This window comes from Ischnura elegans, chromosome 9 (genome assembly GCF_921293095.1).
Source record: "Ischnura elegans chromosome 9, ioIscEleg1.1, whole genome shotgun sequence".
NCBI lineage: Eukaryota > Metazoa > Arthropoda > Insecta > Odonata > Coenagrionidae > Ischnura > Ischnura elegans.
Window position 1 is genome coordinate 98,789,380 of NC_060254.1, and position 18,109 is coordinate 98,807,488.

The 18,109-nt window shown below is 37.5% G+C and overlaps 1 protein-coding gene across 6 annotated transcripts in view; it reads left to right on the forward strand.

Annotated features, from left to right (window-relative positions):
* Positions 1 to 18,109, forward strand: part of LOC124165227 (lachesin-like) — an 878,935-nt gene that overhangs the window by 236,536 nt on the left and 624,290 nt on the right. For 5 of the 6 annotated variants that reach the window (XM_046542522.1, XM_046542529.1, XM_046542528.1 and 2 more), the window contains one exon: positions 13,376 to 13,463. The exons of the other annotated variant lie outside the window; for it this stretch is intronic. The gene's annotated coding sequence lies outside the window, so the exon portion shown is untranslated. The remainder of the gene's footprint in view (positions 1 to 13,375; positions 13,464 to 18,109) is intronic. 6 annotated transcript variants of the gene reach the window in all.

The following is an 18,109-nucleotide window of genomic DNA, read 5'->3' on the forward strand; positions in this document are numbered from 1 at the left end:
TCAATAAATTTTTTCTGTGTCTTGCTAAGCCATGAGATCTGGGTCAAATTAGATAAACTTACATTATCTTTTGAAACTATAAGGTTGGCAAATTTTACGTTTACAGGTGTATTTATGCTATATTAAATTCTGAAAATGGGTATTTACTATCAATGGATATAAATATGAGATTCTTCAGACGAATTCAGGCTTCGTATATGCTATTTTTAAACTACTGATATAGATTTAATAGTAACCAAATATTGTCTATTCCTAATGTACACAATAGTATAACCACGATTAACAATCTGTGGCTAAATCTTTTTTCACTTTTCCTATGCCATTTTGATTGATTATTCACGTAACAATGATTTTTTAAAATTTATGGAGGTTTTATTTTTTCATCAATTCCATGTGGCGTGACACCCGTAATTTAATTCCTTTATTTATTTTTTCTGGCGATATGATCTTTGACTTCGGCTGAAGTAGTAGTTTTTTCGATTAAGCAATTGAAAAATATTTTCAATGTAGCGCAGAGTAAACGAGCGGTAACTCATCATTTTAACATAATTTTTTATAGTATTTTTTTGTGATACTGTCTCAAAATAATTTGAAATCTCTCCTCTCCGTGATCTCAAATACATCCCCAAGTTATTAAGAGCGTGAACAGTTCCCTCAGAGAAGTAATCTTTTCTTTTCTTCGCTGCGATTCCTTGCGAAATTCTTTTCCATTTAATTTGATGCATTTCCCCGCTTGTACTCAAGAGACGCGAATAGCTTTTAATGCTACCTTGGCGAGCGTTCCTCTGCATTATTATTTTTTTCAGATTAATTGAAAGCAATTCCAGTGGATTTCATAGCTCGAGGGCAAGAATTTCAATTTGGAAGTCGGTGAGTCAATATTAAAAATGTGTTCCAAAAGTACCCTCATTCATTCCTAGAAGACTTCCCAGCTCACTCCTTTCAATTTGGGCCGTAATTGATGAATGAAATTACTTGCATGCCTGTTTTACTTGCATTTATGGCAGACTTCCAGACCGACTCTATTCAATTGAGCCTCATAAAAGGAAGCGTTTCAATACATAAATCATAATTGTTACGTAATAAGCTCGAATTTGAAATGCTCGAGAAATAATATTTAATCTCGTAAAGTGAAGTCCATTTCCTGGGATTGGCCTTTCCCGCAATTTTTACCTTTCTTTCCAAAAATTCAGGGTGTTACGCGCATCTTGACAAGATGCTCTAAATTTTGGGATAAGCATTTAGCATTTTAATTCGCACCCTTTATTTCGTTCCTCATTCACAAATTATTGTATCTTCGCTGGTTCCAATATTTTTGCCGTTCTCATTATCTAGGTATGTATAAACGCAATTTTTTAAAAGGAGGAAACGTTCCATTTTTGAGAGATGTGTCAGAAAACCAATGGCGTTCAGGGTGTCCGTAATACTAGAGATTCGATTCGCATGCTATTGCATAACAGGTTCTACCGAAAAAATTAATATTTTCCGGGATAAAATTTGTCTTCTGCTGAAAAGTTTTCCATTTCCATCAAGATCTCAGATTCTAAATTGAAATATATCGGATGATAATATTAAAACCTGCCGCCCGAGCCCTAAAGTTTAAAATTTTGCGAAAATTCGATTTCGAAAACGAAAACCTATGGGGAAGAAATTACTGCAACGGAAATCATTCCGGAAATAAATATGAGTATAACTTTCAGCATTATATTTACCAAATTTTTAAGTTTCTCTCAAGAATTTTATGTGCTCCTTATGGGTGAGAATGGTAAAAAAATTATAGTTTAGGCAACCCACCCATAAATTAAAATGTCTGTATACGTGTGGCATCATTTCACATTTTGACTTTTACAGGCTAATTTAACTGAAAGCACCTACTTTTCTAAATTCTTTCCCATTTTTGATGCCTCAACGATCCTTCAGAGGTAAATAACTCCCTCAATGAAGCCTGAACGATGCTAAATTCTGATGCAATGCATATCCTTCTGCAAAGGAATTTAATGACTTAAGTCAGATGTGTTTGTGTACAGAGTTTACTACATCTACATACTGCACTATAAGCCGCCTCAATAGGCGTATGGCAGGGGGTGTTAGGGCACCAGCCATTTAACAAATGAAAAGGAAATACTTCAACGAAATTCCGCCTAACATTAATGAAATTCCTTTGTTGTTCAAGGGAAAAATGAGTTCCCATATCTATCGTTCGGATAAGTATCTTTCTTAATTTATCGTTGCTGTTGAAACTGGAAATATAGTGTGGCTCAAATATGAAATTCTCCTTGTCGCTCTGAAAGATATCTATTCTCAATTACTCATGCAATCTAAGCCTAGCGCGCTGTCTCCGAGTTTCAAGTATTACCTCCCATTCTGACTCGTTTAATGTCTGTGAAACGCTTTCTGCACGCCCGCAGCAGTTTTTGACAAGCGGCGTAGCTTTTACTTTGTATTTTGTAAAATTAACGGAAAGTACACGGAGTCTTTATGCGCCGCATCCTATATGCTCGATTCATATTCAAGGTGTGACCAAAAGATATAGTAGGAAGCCAGGCTGGATGAAGTCGGTATCAGACACAGAAGTTTATTCCTGAAGGTAACAGCAGTTTCGGATACCTTAACATGCCGAAGGTACCTCAATTGACCCGTATGAAAACCCGTGTATATTATCTGCACTCTGAGTCAAGTCTTCGTGAGTAAAGTATATTTACATGCTTGTTACCAAATTATTAGTAAGGCCTCTACTCACAGAGCTATCAAAACCAAGTATCACTGAGTGAGTGAGAGAGAATGTTATGTGGCTGTTCTCAGTTAGCATATCGCAACCAATTAGGAAGAAATACGTAGAACAATTCAGATCTAATCGGTTTAACATCTGTTTAGCACTCTCTGAACGCCCGTAACAGTTTTTGACAAATTGCACAGCTTTACTTCATATTTTATTAAGTATATCGTTCGGAAAAATATCTCTCTCAATACATCGTTCCTGTCGAAACTGGAAATAAAGTATGGCTCTATCATGATGTTTCCCATGTCTATCTGAAAGATACCCATTCACAATTGCTCAAGCAATCCAAGCATAGCCACCGTGTCTCTAGTGGCTACCATCCTAATTCGTTTAACATCTGCGTGACGCTTTCTGTAGTGCCGCAGCAGTTTTTGACTTATCGTGCTCCTTTATTTTGTATTTTATTAAGTTCACGGATTAAGCCATTCAACGTCGGATACCATATGATCGCTGCATATTCAAGGTTTGGAAGGATGATAAAGTTGGACGATAGAGGCCGGATAAAACTTGTGCCGGAGATAGAAGTTTATTTCTGAAGGTAGCAGCAGCGCCAGCTTCTTAAACATACCAGAATTAAGTCCTAGAGCACACACGGTAAAAATCCTCGAAATACGAGATTGTATGGCGAAAGAAACTAGCCTCCTTCCACGATTCGAAATTCATACGCCTCTTATAAGGTAATGAGTACGGCCTTTATCCACACATCTCTCAAAGCCAACTTACGGATCGAATCACTGCACAATGCACTGCACATGCTATATTGCTTTTTAATTGAAATCTTCCATTACGGATATAGCAAACAGTTTTCGAACTTTATAAAACGGAAAATGGAAAGTGAGATTTGCCAAAATCAAGTTAATTATTTATTTACAAATTTTATATAATAATTAAATTATGAATTCGAAGATAAAAAATTATCGTTTTCTTTTCCCTTAAACATTTCTATAGTATATGATTACATCAAAAAGGAAAAAGTGGAAGGAACCGTTAAATACCATTACAGGCCTTGTGTGGTCATAAAAGGTCCCTATCCGCGCGTCCCTCTTCGGCGAGGATTGAAAAGGGAGGGTAGGGACAAAGAGCATAGGTTGTTACCTTTCCCAGAAACTGTTTACTTCTCTCTCTCTTTCGCATGCCGACTTAATCTCTTAACGATACTTCAATATCCGAAGCATACTTCTTAAACGTAGAATGGTTCGGACAAAAATCTAATCCTTACTATCTTCACTAGAGTAAGGTGTTAAACGGTGAAGTCGATCGATCCATTATCCTGGTAACAGTGTTTTAGGTTAATGCTGACTATGTGCCATGCTACAAATGACGCTTTTTAATAAGTAATTCTGAAAAAAAACTTGATAAATTGACCGCAGTTACCGAGCTCAGGCTTGACACGCCATCGAAAAATCGCTCTCATTTCCTTGGTCGCGAACTTTTTTCCAGGATTTCTTCGCAGTGTTCTTAAGAAATGTCTACTTCACACTGTGATGTAAATTTCCCGATGACCTTATTTCGTAAACGAAAGATAATGTCTACTTTATTTAACATTTTACGTGAAAAATGGGTACACCATTTTGTGTTATAAAACCATGCAGATGTGAACAAAAATCTTCAAAATCATGAATTTTATAGCCAAAGCATCTGGTCAAGGAATATTGTGTTTTTTATGCCATAAAAATCATGCAACTGTAACACCACCTGCTTAAGTTCAAAGATTTTCGGAGAAAAACGAGATCGCGCACGTTTTTGAAAAATTGGTCATGTTTGAGCTGCTGTATCTCAGCAACGGATCAAATGTATGTAAAATGGCATACACATTCATAATTAGCCATAATTTATGAGTATTTATGCTAAGTTTAACGTCTCTATCTCAAGAAAGGCCAGACTTTAGTCCGGCTTTTTCCGATTTCAGACCACTGTGCACTGAGTAAGTGAGGGAAGATAATAGAGACGATATCCTTCTTCAACACATAACCATTGATGAGGAATAAAAACGTAAAATAATTCAGGCTTCATTCGTTCAATATCTGTCTAAAAAAATGTTTTTTTCTCGTGGCAGTTTTTGACGAATAGCAAAGCTTTACCTCGCATTTTATTAAGTTCACGGACTAAGTCTTTCTGCGCCGCATCCTACATGCTCGCTGCATATTCAAGGTGTGGCCGAACGGGTACGAAAACTGTTTCACTGTGCTTGGAATGTTTTGGATGCAGCAGCACTGAGCCGGATGACAAGTATCCCGTCTATGCATAGGCACACTCGTCCACCCCGCCGCACCCGTGGTCCCGCAGTGCTGCCACCGCACGCCCCCGCATCCCTTAATCACATTCGGTCCAGCAGCCGGGCACTCATTCGTTAATGCGCCGTCCGAGTTGGGGCTGGACCGCGTGGTGGACCCACCACCGGCGGACTCCAGCCGAGATTTGATCCGTGAGTGCGTGCGAATGCATCCCGCGGCTCCTTAATGAATCCGGAGAATGTGTCGGGCGGAATGGGTTCGCGTGTGCGGGGCGACCCCGTGGCCCTGATCGCAGCCATGCCGCTCCTTCGTGCCCACTCGCATCGATCGCTGCAAGGACGAATTTTTGGGGAGAGTGAAAATGTTTTTTTTCCTCGAGTTATTCACGGAATCCTCTCCCTTACAGGCACATTACGCAGGACCGTTTAGGTACGTAAGTAAGAAGCTTCGCTGCGTTATTTTTTTAATGAAGCTATCTTGGGTTAAAATTTTCGTGACACAATCCTTTTCCACCAATTATTATGCCGTTAAAACCCCGCTACCCACTACTCATTTTGAAACACCCAGTATTTATTTAACCATGAGCATGTGCCACAAAGTTACCTAGCTCACGAGAAACTGATTATATGGATTAATATGGACAATAAGGTGGTTTCCTATTATTTTTTTATTGCCGAAATCGAAAGATTATTACTCCAGGAGTACGTTTTCACGCTTTTAGATTTTTAAATAATGATATGTATTTTTCGCGATTAAATGAAAACGTAGCCGCGCGCGCGTTTTCCAGCGCGCGAAAACGCGACGGCTAAGTATGAATGCTGGGAAAACTCCGTGTGACGTCGTTCTGGTTCCCGCTGCCGCAAGTGAGGTGACCATGGGGCGAGGCTTTGAGCGCTGATACGACGAAGGCAGCTAGCAGGTAGCAGAGTAACCTTCCAGCAGGTAGCGCTTGGCTTAAATAAGGATTATTAATAACTTATCAAACGTAGAAAACTTTCCAACCTTAGCCAGTTTTAATAGGTGACTATTAAGAGATGTTTCCCTGAGCTCTGTGCCTCATGCATGCATTGGTAATCTCAGACGATGTAAAACTCCTACCTACGCGTATAGAAACTAGGTCCCAGTGACGTCACGTGGAGTGGTATCGCATGGACGCCAATCTAGCCTTTTTCTAATGAGGATAAAATTGACCCTTGCCATTCGTCTAAACCGGTATTTCTAAAACCAAATGATTTGTATATTATTAATGCACCAATGGTGGGTAACGAATCGCAATCAATGCCTTTCGTTTTCTTTGATGAAGGAAACTACCCTATTTACGAAACTTAGAGCTTATGAATGAACATATGAAATCACTGACTACAATTATCAAATCAGGTACAGTTAAACTTAAAGTTGGTATTTTCCGCCGATACTTCTTGGACTTTGCTGAAACTTTTGAATGAATTACTAAAGCTTTTTTTTTCAACAAAATTTTTTATTTCTACACAATCATTTTTCGACAGTTAACGCCATCTTCTAGTGAGAAACTTATTGGCGCTCCATCTCAAATAATGGATGGGTGACGCTTGAGATAGACATAAAACTCGTCTCGTATTTGAGGTGGTGCACCAATTTATTCCTCATCAGAAGATGACGTTAACCATGGAAACCAAGGCCGTGTTTTGATAAAAATTTCTGCGAAAAAACAAAGTTTAAAATATCAATTCAAAATCTTCAGTAAATTCCTCAAAGTATCACCGGAAAATACCAAAATTAGGTTTGATTTGGTTTGATGATTGTGGATTATTTCATCACAATGGGCTCGTTCTTAAGTTTCATTTTTTGTATATTGCCGATACTGATTCATATCATTCAAATGAAATCAATATGTAATGATAAAAAATTGAAATAATTATAGGAAAAAAATCTGAATACTTGAATTACTTATTAAATATTATAATATCCATCATCGGTCGATTTTTTTATTTTTTACCATTTAAATTTTGTATGCTAAAACTCTGGATCTCTGTAACTCTACCAAATTTTTATCGCTTAGTATCTCGATAGATCTGAAAAATATAGAAACCCGTATTAGTTAATTCAGAAAATCAAAGGTGACGCCGAGCGCAATGAAAAATGACAACGCAATGAGCGCAATGAAATGAAAAGTCCGTAAGATAATGTAGTACATTATTCATTAACCCATAACATAAAATTGTACATCACCAAATGAAGCAATTGCTGCATCTTCTTTGGCTGATGAAAAATTACTTTTACAAAACGCAATTAAACGATCTTCAGGTTTTAATTTCATACACTTCTTAGATGTTAACACATTTGACGACACAATAGTACAATGTTCCTTGCCATAACACTTAAAATTGTTCATCTGAACAGTCTTAAAACACAATATATCAGATGGAGGAAAACTCTCCAAGCCACCAATATTCATAGTAACATTACTAGGAATTCTTGCAAAAGCAATAGTTAGCCAATAAGATCCTTGATTGTCGTGATTATTCATAACGGCAAATGTATTCTTGAAACCAAAGACAGTACCAATGGTATTGGCAACCCACTTTTAACATTAACGCGGAGTACCTTTGAAAGTTCGCCCCTAAGCCCACGTGCAGGTGTGGCCCACTTGTCGAGCTGTTTGTGGAGAGAAATCGACGGCGCTAAACGTATCGCAGATGTGTTGAAGACGTCACGAAATGTGACGGCTTCTCAGCTGCTCATCAGATGCTCCTTCTCTCCGCATGAATGCCTCATGTGGTTCATTGTTGCTGTTTTCATTCTTACGAGCGAGTCCTTCCCTCAATGAGCGGCTATCTCTGCCACACGCCTTTTAGGCGGCTTGCAGGGTATTATGTAGATGTATCTTTGGACTGGCTAAGGAACCGGAAAATGCAGATGAAGTAAACCATCCTATTGAGCAACAAAACCATCCTTTTCCCCCGCAATATTTTGTTGGCTACAAAATAAAAGGTAGCGTATGATGACAGGCACGCAATCTCATAGGAGTGCATGTTTTTCCACCCAGCGTCACATTTCAGAGGCGAAAGCCAGATGTTACCCTTATTTTTCAAAGAATTTTTCCTTGCAAATTAACGATTTTCCTCACAGAAAATATTTAGCCAAACGAGATTATTTTAAAAGTCTTACTGTTTACTGTGGATAGTCCTGGACAAAATATTACTCGAATGTTATAACCAGTTTCATTTTCAGTTCAGTGATATAACCTCTGCTCCAATGACTTCATGAATCCTGTGAACCCGCTGAAATTGACGATATTTCCGTCGGAACGTGGATAATTTCTAATCCCTATATACGCTGTACTAATCGGCTTACAACGTTTTGTGAATCACGCGCTGTTTCGCAGTAGCGGCGGAAGTGTCAGCTATGCCGAATTTGCTTCGTTGAAATAGAACGCGTTTAAGGGCTAGTTTTTCGTCCATTTACAACGCAGGACTGAATTGTCAGCGAAAACACGCGGTGAAAACGATAAATGGGTGAATGAAGTGAAAATGGAGCAGAAAAAACAAACAAATACCGTATTGCACTCCCTCGTGCCCTTGATCCAACAATCTGAACCCAACCGGGCGTGATATGATTGACATAATCTCCACCGCTAGCATGACAACTCTCGTGTGGGCGTGACAGCTCCAAAACATACGAATACGAATACAAGCCAGCACATGAGGCTCCATGGACGCATAAAATTTGATTTTTCATCCATGCGATGTGGTTATCCGCAAAAATTCGAGTTAGTTTAGAGAGTTAGAGATAGTTTATCGACGGGTTAAATTGACAAAGCATGCAATACTTAGAAGAATAGTTAAAATTGTTCGATGGGATTAGTAATATAGTAATAGATACTATATAGTTAATAGATTAGTATAATAAAAATACAAAATAGAGTAATATGTAACTTTCTGCGAATACATAGAATTGCAAAATATAAAAATGATACACAAATGCTATTGCCAGTATCACATTTAAAAACATGCTATTAGTCACATATAAAAATAATAGACACAACATATTCATAAATGATAATGATGGAATTAGATTTCACAGACACATATGAAACATTGTAAATAGACATTATGGCTTTGCACATAAACAAATAGCAAAGTCAATTCAAAATTAAAGTGAGCTTCCCTTTCCATCGGATTAATATTGAATGTTACTACAATTACTGTCAATGTCACGTATATTTCTGAGTAGGGGTGAGTAATGGGTGCAATGTTTGTTAGAGCGGGTGAGCGCAAGCCTGAATTTAATGTCTGGTGTTCATAATGTGGTCATGGAAAGGAATCAATTGAAGCAGACGGTTGGAGTCAATGTCTTCATGCAATACACGCTGAAGGGATGTTAAAGGAAGGAATGTCCAGATATAATCGATGGGCAGCCAAATGTTGGGGAACTGACGATAAATATAAGTGGAGGTTGCTCTTAGTTGTGCTTGAAGTTTTAATTCAGGGTTTACATTTTTAGTAAATCTTTTATTTTATTATCCGAAAAAGGTTTTTATCATCGCAAATTTATCAATTTAGGATTTTCTATGCCACTGAATTTCGTATGAATAAAATGCAGAGTTTTCTCATTGGAGAGTAGTTTCAGCAATTAATGACCAATACTTATTTCTAGAAACCCTGAGTAATATTCTGGTTATTGGCCCGATTTGTTTCTTCGTGTCATTCCGGAAATCATACGTCTTTTTCTAATCATAGTGTAGATACTCCATTTTTATATGTGCAGCCAAGCGTTGCATCCCTATAGTACCGCAGGCCTCGATACACGAACTACGAAAGTCTTTCAATAGTCACTAATGAAGTAATTATGAAGCCTCTTAATTAAGTGGCCGTAATGATTCATTGTTGAAACTGGTCTGGTTACTCTGGTCATGTAGGCCAACATAGCACTGATTGGTCTTATTAACACTCTTATTTTGGTGTTAATTTGATCCACATGAATCTATTTTTTTAAACTCGTGGAATGCATAAAATGAGCTCCACTAATACACTTAATTACACTCTGACGCACCGCTATGTGTAGGTGTAGTCTTCTGAGGCATATGTACTATCAAATCTGCGAAAAATATGCTCTCCAGTGAAGATCAATGTTTGAATTCGACAATCCTTGTTTCCACGAATTTGTACCCGCAGCCCGTGGAGAAAGACACGTGCTTGCTGTTGCACGCGTGATGTATTAACACGAGCTTCGAAGTGATAGAATTAAAATATTAGATAGAATAAATGAATTAAAATTAAATATAAATAAAATAAATAAATTAATTAAAATATATGATAGAATTAAAAAGCCGTGCTGCAATATGTAAACGTTAGAAAATGGAGGTTCTTTGGAATGAATCGTAGCCCAATGAGGTTTATCTGCCTTCTTATAAAGTAAATTTAATTATATGATATCGAGACAGAGGAGGATCGGACGCAAAATTTAGTTTGTTGTAAACGTTAGCGTGGTATGAAGGGAATTTATAAACTATTTGTCTTTAAAATGGGGCAGTGTGAGATTAAAAACAATATTTTATATTATAAAAGAATGGATGTCGTAGGTACGCATTACTTTTTCACGTAAGAGATTTCAGCCCTAATTATGAGAGTAGTTGAATGAGTCAATATTTTCGCGGTGAATAATTTTGTAAAAACTCTCTCGAGCTTGCAAACGGGTTAGGGATAGCTAAATGCCGACGTTTCGACAGCTTAATCTGCTGTCGTCCTCAGGAAATGAGTGAGCTCACCGTGCGGAGCTGAATCTACATCTGCGAGGTACCCTACAAGCAAACATCCGGGTGTGTGGCACGGCGTGTTTCTCACCAGCCATCTCCTAGCCTCGTTCGATGGAAACAGTTCAGGCTCTCAGGACAACGACACGCGATCAGACTAAAGATTAGGAGAGTATTCAGGGTTAAAAAATGCTACTATACAAGTAAAGCTATTTCGTAGCAGTAGAAAAACTAAGTAGTAGATAAGATAGCTTAGTAAGTGATTCATGCATGATTTATAAAATGCCAAAACGTTCATGAAAACATTATCTACAAAGAAAATGCGTTATTACTGCATATGTAGAGCCAACCTAGTTCGAGTCAAGCTATCTTAGAGGTAAACTCGAGTGAGTTATATGAATCATAATTATATACGGAAAAAAGGACACCTTAAATCTATCGGTTTTGAGGCCTACCCCTTTAACATGTGTTCTTTTCTACTATAGTAATTAGGCTCTCAAAATGTTTTTAACCCCAGGCAAAAATAATTCTGCATGAAATTTCCGCAAAAGATTTGATCTAAAATGTTCAAGCTACATTGAGCAAGTGCCATTGGGATGCTGAGATGCATGAATCGCTTAACTTCTCACCCAAACGTGATTAAACCTCGTGACGGAACAATCAGATTAAAAAAACTCAGTCCCTGACGACGACAGCATAGTTAACTGTCTAAACGTCGTCATGAAGCCACCTTTAACCTGGCTGTGAGCCCGAGAGAGTTTCGTCAATGGTGAGGGAAATATATACAGTATGAAATCGAACTGAGGAGTGCCAGTAATTTCTGAACGATGAATTATTGAATGCCGATCTACGTGAGTGCGCGAAGAACTCATTGTAAGTCATCTTCAGGTCCTTGGCCACAGCTTTTTTGAAGACAAATTGTATCATTGAATGGCCGGGTTGTGATTTGAAATTATACCTCTGAGTAAAGTTATTTACCAGTCCTTATAAATATTTTTTCTCACTTTTCCCAATAGGTTGGTTTCCTATTATTTTTTTACTACCTAACTCGAAAGATTACTACTCCTGGAGTACGTATTTCACGCTTTTAGATTTTTTAATGGCGATATCTATTTTTCGCGATTGAATGAAAAGTGAAAAATTTCAAGAGCGCGAAAACGCGACGGCTAAGTATGAATGCTGGGAAAAGACCGTGTGACGTCATTCTGGTTCTCGCTGTCGACGTGTGAGGTGACCTTGGGGCGAGGCTTTGAGCGCTGATACGAGGCAGGCTGATAGCAGGTAGCAGAGTACCCTGCTAGCAGGTAGCGCTTGGCTTAAATAAGGATTATTAATACCTTATCAAACGAAGGAAACTTTCCGACCATAGGCAGTTTTAATAGGTGATTATTAAGACATGTTTCCCTGAGTTCTGTGCCTCATGCATGCATTGGTAATCTCAGACGATGTAAAACTCCTATCTACTCGTATAGAGACTAGGTCCCTCTGACGTCACGTGGAGTGGCATCGCATGGGCACCAATCTAGCCTTTTTCAAATGAGGTTAAAATTGACCATTACCATTCGTCTAAACTGGAATTTCTAAAACCAACTAATTTGTATATTATGAATACTCTAATGGTGGGTATGGAATCGCAATCAATGCCTTTCGTTTTCTTTGATGAAGGAAACTACCCTATTCCCATATTTCTTCATAATGTTTAAATTGCGTTTGGTAATGCATGCCGCCGTAATTACTTGTCCTTTTTTTCTGACTTTTATAGTGAAGTAGATAATCAAATACCTCATTACATGAAATATATTAAGGTATCGACGCAGATGGCATGCTTACCTTGAAGTGTCATTGTATTGAAGTCTTTAATAGGAATATTCCAGTCCCTAATGAATTTCCCTAATCATCCCTTAAACCTTTCCACCATCCGAGGATCAAATGATTTTCCTCCACTACCAAAATAGCTGAGAAATTAATCAGTGACGTGCGGCCATTTTGGAAGTGAAAGGCTTTAGAAAGTGAAATGAGATTAATTAAAATCCCACCGCCCCCCTGGGTTCTGCTCTCGCTTCCAACATACTGAACTATGCCTGCAAATAAACTATTTTTAACTACGGTGGATGAGTCAAAATACATTTCTGTCCCGCGGAATATTTTTTAAATCTACTGGTGACATTTTTGACCATGGTTAATGTCTTTTCTTTCGACCCATCAGTCTTAGCTTCTTAGCTCAAGTGGTGCCATTTTCAAGTAACGTTCAGCTAGTATCGCAAATAGCGCTCGAGAACCAAGAGCAAGTGCCTATCGACGAGACTCATCCCGACTTTTTGCATTACGGCGATGGGGTTTCCTTGTTTTTCTTGTGGAACGTCTTCTCCTTTTTATGGACCGCGATTGGACCATGGTGTCACTTCAGTGGGGGGTCTCAGTGCCGTCACATTTATCGCGTTTATTCATTACTTTTGTTTTGTTGAGCTAAATATTACGATGTCCAACGATATGTTAATAAGTAAAATGATGCCGCTGAACAAGAAAAAAACAAGTTGAGTTGTGCAATTTGTTCTTTAAGTGACTTGTGTATGTAGCATATTATTGGCGCACCAATTTTTGACTAATTTTACTTTTATTTGTATTTTTCAGGTTCTGCGGCTCCCTCGTGTGGACGAATATAGGATTGGATCACTATTGTTAGCATTGGAAACTTTCTTAAAGTTACAAGATTACTACGGTGAGTAATATCACAATAACTTGTATAACATAAAAAATTATGTAATATTTAACACTTTCCCGGCGAACAACATGTAAAAACTCTTCTCGGGATACCGCGTGGGTAAGATTATATGAGAGCGCCGTCGTTCAAAAAAAAAAAATTTCATTGATATTTATTTCCTATGCCTAAAAATCCAGGAACATGTTCCTACTTTGAAATATTGAACCTCCACCGGCGTAAAGCAATGAGTGGCGTAGACGCCTTAATAGCGTAAGCTGACTGGTACACTTCTCACTATAAGGTTGCACGGAAAATATTAGGATGAAGATAAAATTTATGACATAATAATGTTTAATAATAATAATATATTACTTTATATCATTCATTTCCATGTTTCATAGAATACAATTCAGCAATAATAGAATGATATTAGGCACAACAGAAGAGCACTCCTTTGATAAGGGTTGCCATTCGATACATATGGCAGCAGAAAAACAAAAATACCCGAGTATCAAGACAAGTGTATACGCATAAATATTTTCATTATCATAAACATTATTATCATAGTTTTACGTAATTATTATTAAAAATATTTATGGGTACTGCTTGCTTATCAAAGCGAATGAAAGACCCTAGACAAGAGTTTTAAAAACACTTTCAATCTTCTTCAGCAAAAACAACCATGCTTTCAAAAACTGAAACAAATATTTTCAACTAGGTAAATGGTGGTGTAAAACCCGAAATACCTAGGAATTTGCGATTTTACATATAATGAGTATACGAGTCTTCGTATCATACCTATCCTATTACCCATATTCATATTCTTACCTTTATCGAGTACCTACAATTGACGCCAAGAGTGGAAGCATTCGAAATATGGTGCTACCGTAGAATGATCGAGACGAAATGGATAGTCCGAGTAAGTAATGAGGAAGAGCTGAGAAGAGTGGTAGAAAAGAAAAAAGTTCTGAAAACCGTAAGCAGAATGCGAGAGAGCTTAGTTGGTCATATTATGAGGCATGATGGCCTAATGGAAACAATCGTAGAAGGACAGGTGGAAGGGAAGAAGAGAGAGGGATAGTCACGAATGAGTTACGTAGGACAGGTTGTATAAATTGGGTAGTTTCCTTCATCAAAGAAAACGAAAGACATTATTTGCGATTCGTTACCCAACATTAGTATATTCATAACATACAAATTATTTGGTTTTACAAATCCCAGTTTAGGCGAATAGCAATGGTCAATTTTAACCGCATTTGAAAAAGGCCAGATTGGCGCCCATGCGATGCCACTCCACGTGACGTCACAGGGACCAAGTTTCTATACGAGTAGATAGGAGTTTTACATCGTCTGAGATTACCAATGCATGCATGAGGCACAGAACTCAGGGAAACATGTCTTAATAATCACCTATTAAAACTGCATAAGGTCGGAAAGCTTCCTTCGTTTGATAGGGTATTAATAACCCTTAAATAAGCCAAGCGCTACCTGCTAGCACCCTGCATCGTATCAGCGCTCAAAGCCTCGCCCCAAGATCACCTCACACGCCGACAGTGAGAACCAGAACGACGTTACACGGGATTTTCCCAGCATTCATCCTTAGCCGTCGCTTTTTTGCGCGCTTGAAAATTTTCACTTTTCCTTTAATTGCGAAAAATAGATATCGTCATTAAAAAATCTAAAAGCGTGAAATAAGTACTCCAGGAGAAATAATCTTTCGATTTAGACAATAAAAAAAAATAGGAAACCACCCTTTTGTGTAATATAGAAGAAATACGTTACTATGTAAAGGCTAGCGAATAGCTCACCAGAATGGACTGCTGCATCAAACCAATCACACGATTGTTGACTCATGATGATGATCAATTTGAACAGAATCAATATTGTTAGGTATTTAATATGCTCACCCGAAGCATTTCCTTTCACCATTTTTTTTCTCTTGGAGGAAGAGAGAACGAACGTTTTTTTTTATAGGATTCCCAAATTCAGTTAACTGTGATTCTTTAGATCTAGAAATTTGACTGCACACAATGAAAAGCACCCATGCCCTGATAGGAGTAACTAAAACAGACAGAAACGTGACCTTCGTTGAAGCGCGCGATGATTTCGTCCCTCCGCAACGGGGATCTGCACATAGACTCTCAGGGTATGAAACGCAGTGATAAAGATCCGTTTAATAATTATGCATATTAGGCTGCATTGGTTTACTACAAAAGGTGAGAATTGTCTAGACTAAGGTGAGTCTTGGAAAATAATTAAATACAGGTGATATTTGCGAAATATGTTCTAGTTTGAGGCCATGTATTTTGTTAGAAAAAAATAAGCTGTGAAAAATCGTACAAATCATAAAATGCATAATTTCAACATCTACAGCTGTGCAAATTTTCAACTTCCGTATTCAAAAGCACTTTTGGGTAAGACTAATTTTATTTTTCGATTTCAGCTCTCTACGGGCCATCATCGATGCCCGCTATAATTTATCATCAATTCATTTTCGGAGCTTTGCAGTGTAAGAAAAATATTTTAATATCAACGATGATAGAGAAAGTTTACATCTACCGCATACTGGTATGCAAATACATTTACTTTGAAATAATATTTGAAATCTGAAAGGATAACTTCTAAGTTTTGAGTTATAACCAAGCAACGGTCATCATTGTGCTTCAATGTCAACGAGGATTTGAAAGGATTTTCGTCGCATTTCCGAGACCGGGTGTAATTACCTCTAGCCTCAGATCGTCATCTCCTTCACTCCCTGTTGCCAATTCCGATCAGATTCCCGACAATCGAAGCTGGAGAAATAAATGAGAATATCGATTTTGCTATACGCTGGCTCCAATCAACCCATATTAGTTTTTGACTGGGCTAAGAAAGATCTTGGGAATGGAAACTAGAGGTAGGTAGAGTTAGTAGTTAGGAGTCAAAGGTCAAACATAAACTTTAATTTAACTCGAGAACAAATGCTACCAACCAAAATATATACTTAGATGAATATTTTTGAGACAGATGACAATTAGCTTATAGTTTCGTGAAAATCAGAGAGTATACTGAGCATAAGAATGAAGAAATAGTCTGAAATGGTGGGAAAAAACTCTGCAATGCGTGGAATCACAATTAAAATTGAATTAAAAAATTGATATGATTCCTCATTTTTATTGGGATTACCAAGATATTTCTATCCCATCAGAAGTAGCCTGATTTTTGTGACTGTTTGTAGATGCATCTCAACGGTTTTTTATTCATTTAAGTTTATTCTTTTATTGTATGTTTATTTAAAATTTCTTTTTTACAAATATTTTTGTTTGTGTAAATGTATACCATTTATTTAAATAATTATTCCTAAGATTAAATTCAATATTTAAAAGCCGAAATTATGGCTATTGTTTAAAATGTGGTTTGCTCGGGCGCATTGTTTTAGTTTATTATTTACAGATGATTTATGATGGGCAATTCTGTTCTTCAAGTATTGTAATGCATCTTCTGTGCATCAAATTTTGCATTTTATATTATTTCTAATATTTTAGGGGTTTCCGATTTTATTTTTGTGTAAATTTTACATGATTAACCCACGCGATTTTTCAATGAACCTCATAGTTGAAAAGCGTAATCGGAGATGTGATGTTTCTCATGACATAATGAATAACTAAAAAAATCTTTAGCGATCAAACAGAACATATAAAGAATAGATTTAAACCGATTCCTGCTAATTTTCAGAAAGATGAATTTCTGGAAGATAATGGCAAATTACTCTTCTCAGTTTGATTTTTTGCAATTTAGAGTCTCACCTTTTTGTTTTAAATATTTTATTTACTGTTATTATTATTAAATTATTGGTTACAAGTCGACCATGGAGTCGGGTGGTAACATAAAGTTATTACACTGTAATATACATAAACCAAAATGCAAAACAAAATACTTAGTACCACAAAATTTTTAAAATTTTGATTCGGTAATGAAAATGCTAGGAACGTGAAGGAGTAAGTTTTGATAGGGGAGAGGCGGTGTCGCTCTCTGGAACTGGGGCAACAATGCTACGTGGGCGTGGTCCTCCGGATTTTCGTGGAGATGAGATTGGCCTGGAAGGATTTTAGCGTTTTCTAGAAACGGAGAATTCTTGCGAGCGGCGGAAAAGACTTTTACCCGCCTTTGCAAATTGCGAATAGTTTACGAGGGAAGCGAGAAATATGCGGTATAACTCGTTCGTCGGAAAGTTATAAAAGCACTTTGGTGAAACGATGATATCCTTTATCCTCCCCCGAAAGATTCCCTTGGAGAAGCGTTCGTTTCCTTTTTTATTCATCGGATATTCCGTCGTGCATATTGTTTGTGATTGCATGTAATCCATAGTTACGGAGGGAGGCGGAAAGGGGGGAGGGTTGGTGGAAAAACTGGAGGGGGGGCATGAGGATATTTTCAGTGGAGTTCGGAATTTCCACTCTTTTTTTCAACTCCAGTGCCTATGAAAACTTGATAGAAAAATATGTAGCCAATAATTGGATCGGATATTTCCCTCCTCGAAAATAAAATGTGTTTCTTTTGGAATTTTAATTGTTTTTTTTTAATTATGAAAAGCGTTGGAAACGTGTGAGGTCGGAGAGTGAACCCCTGAATTGGGTGTTAACCATCGCGCGATAAGGTCACTGTTCCTCTCGAGAATACTAGTT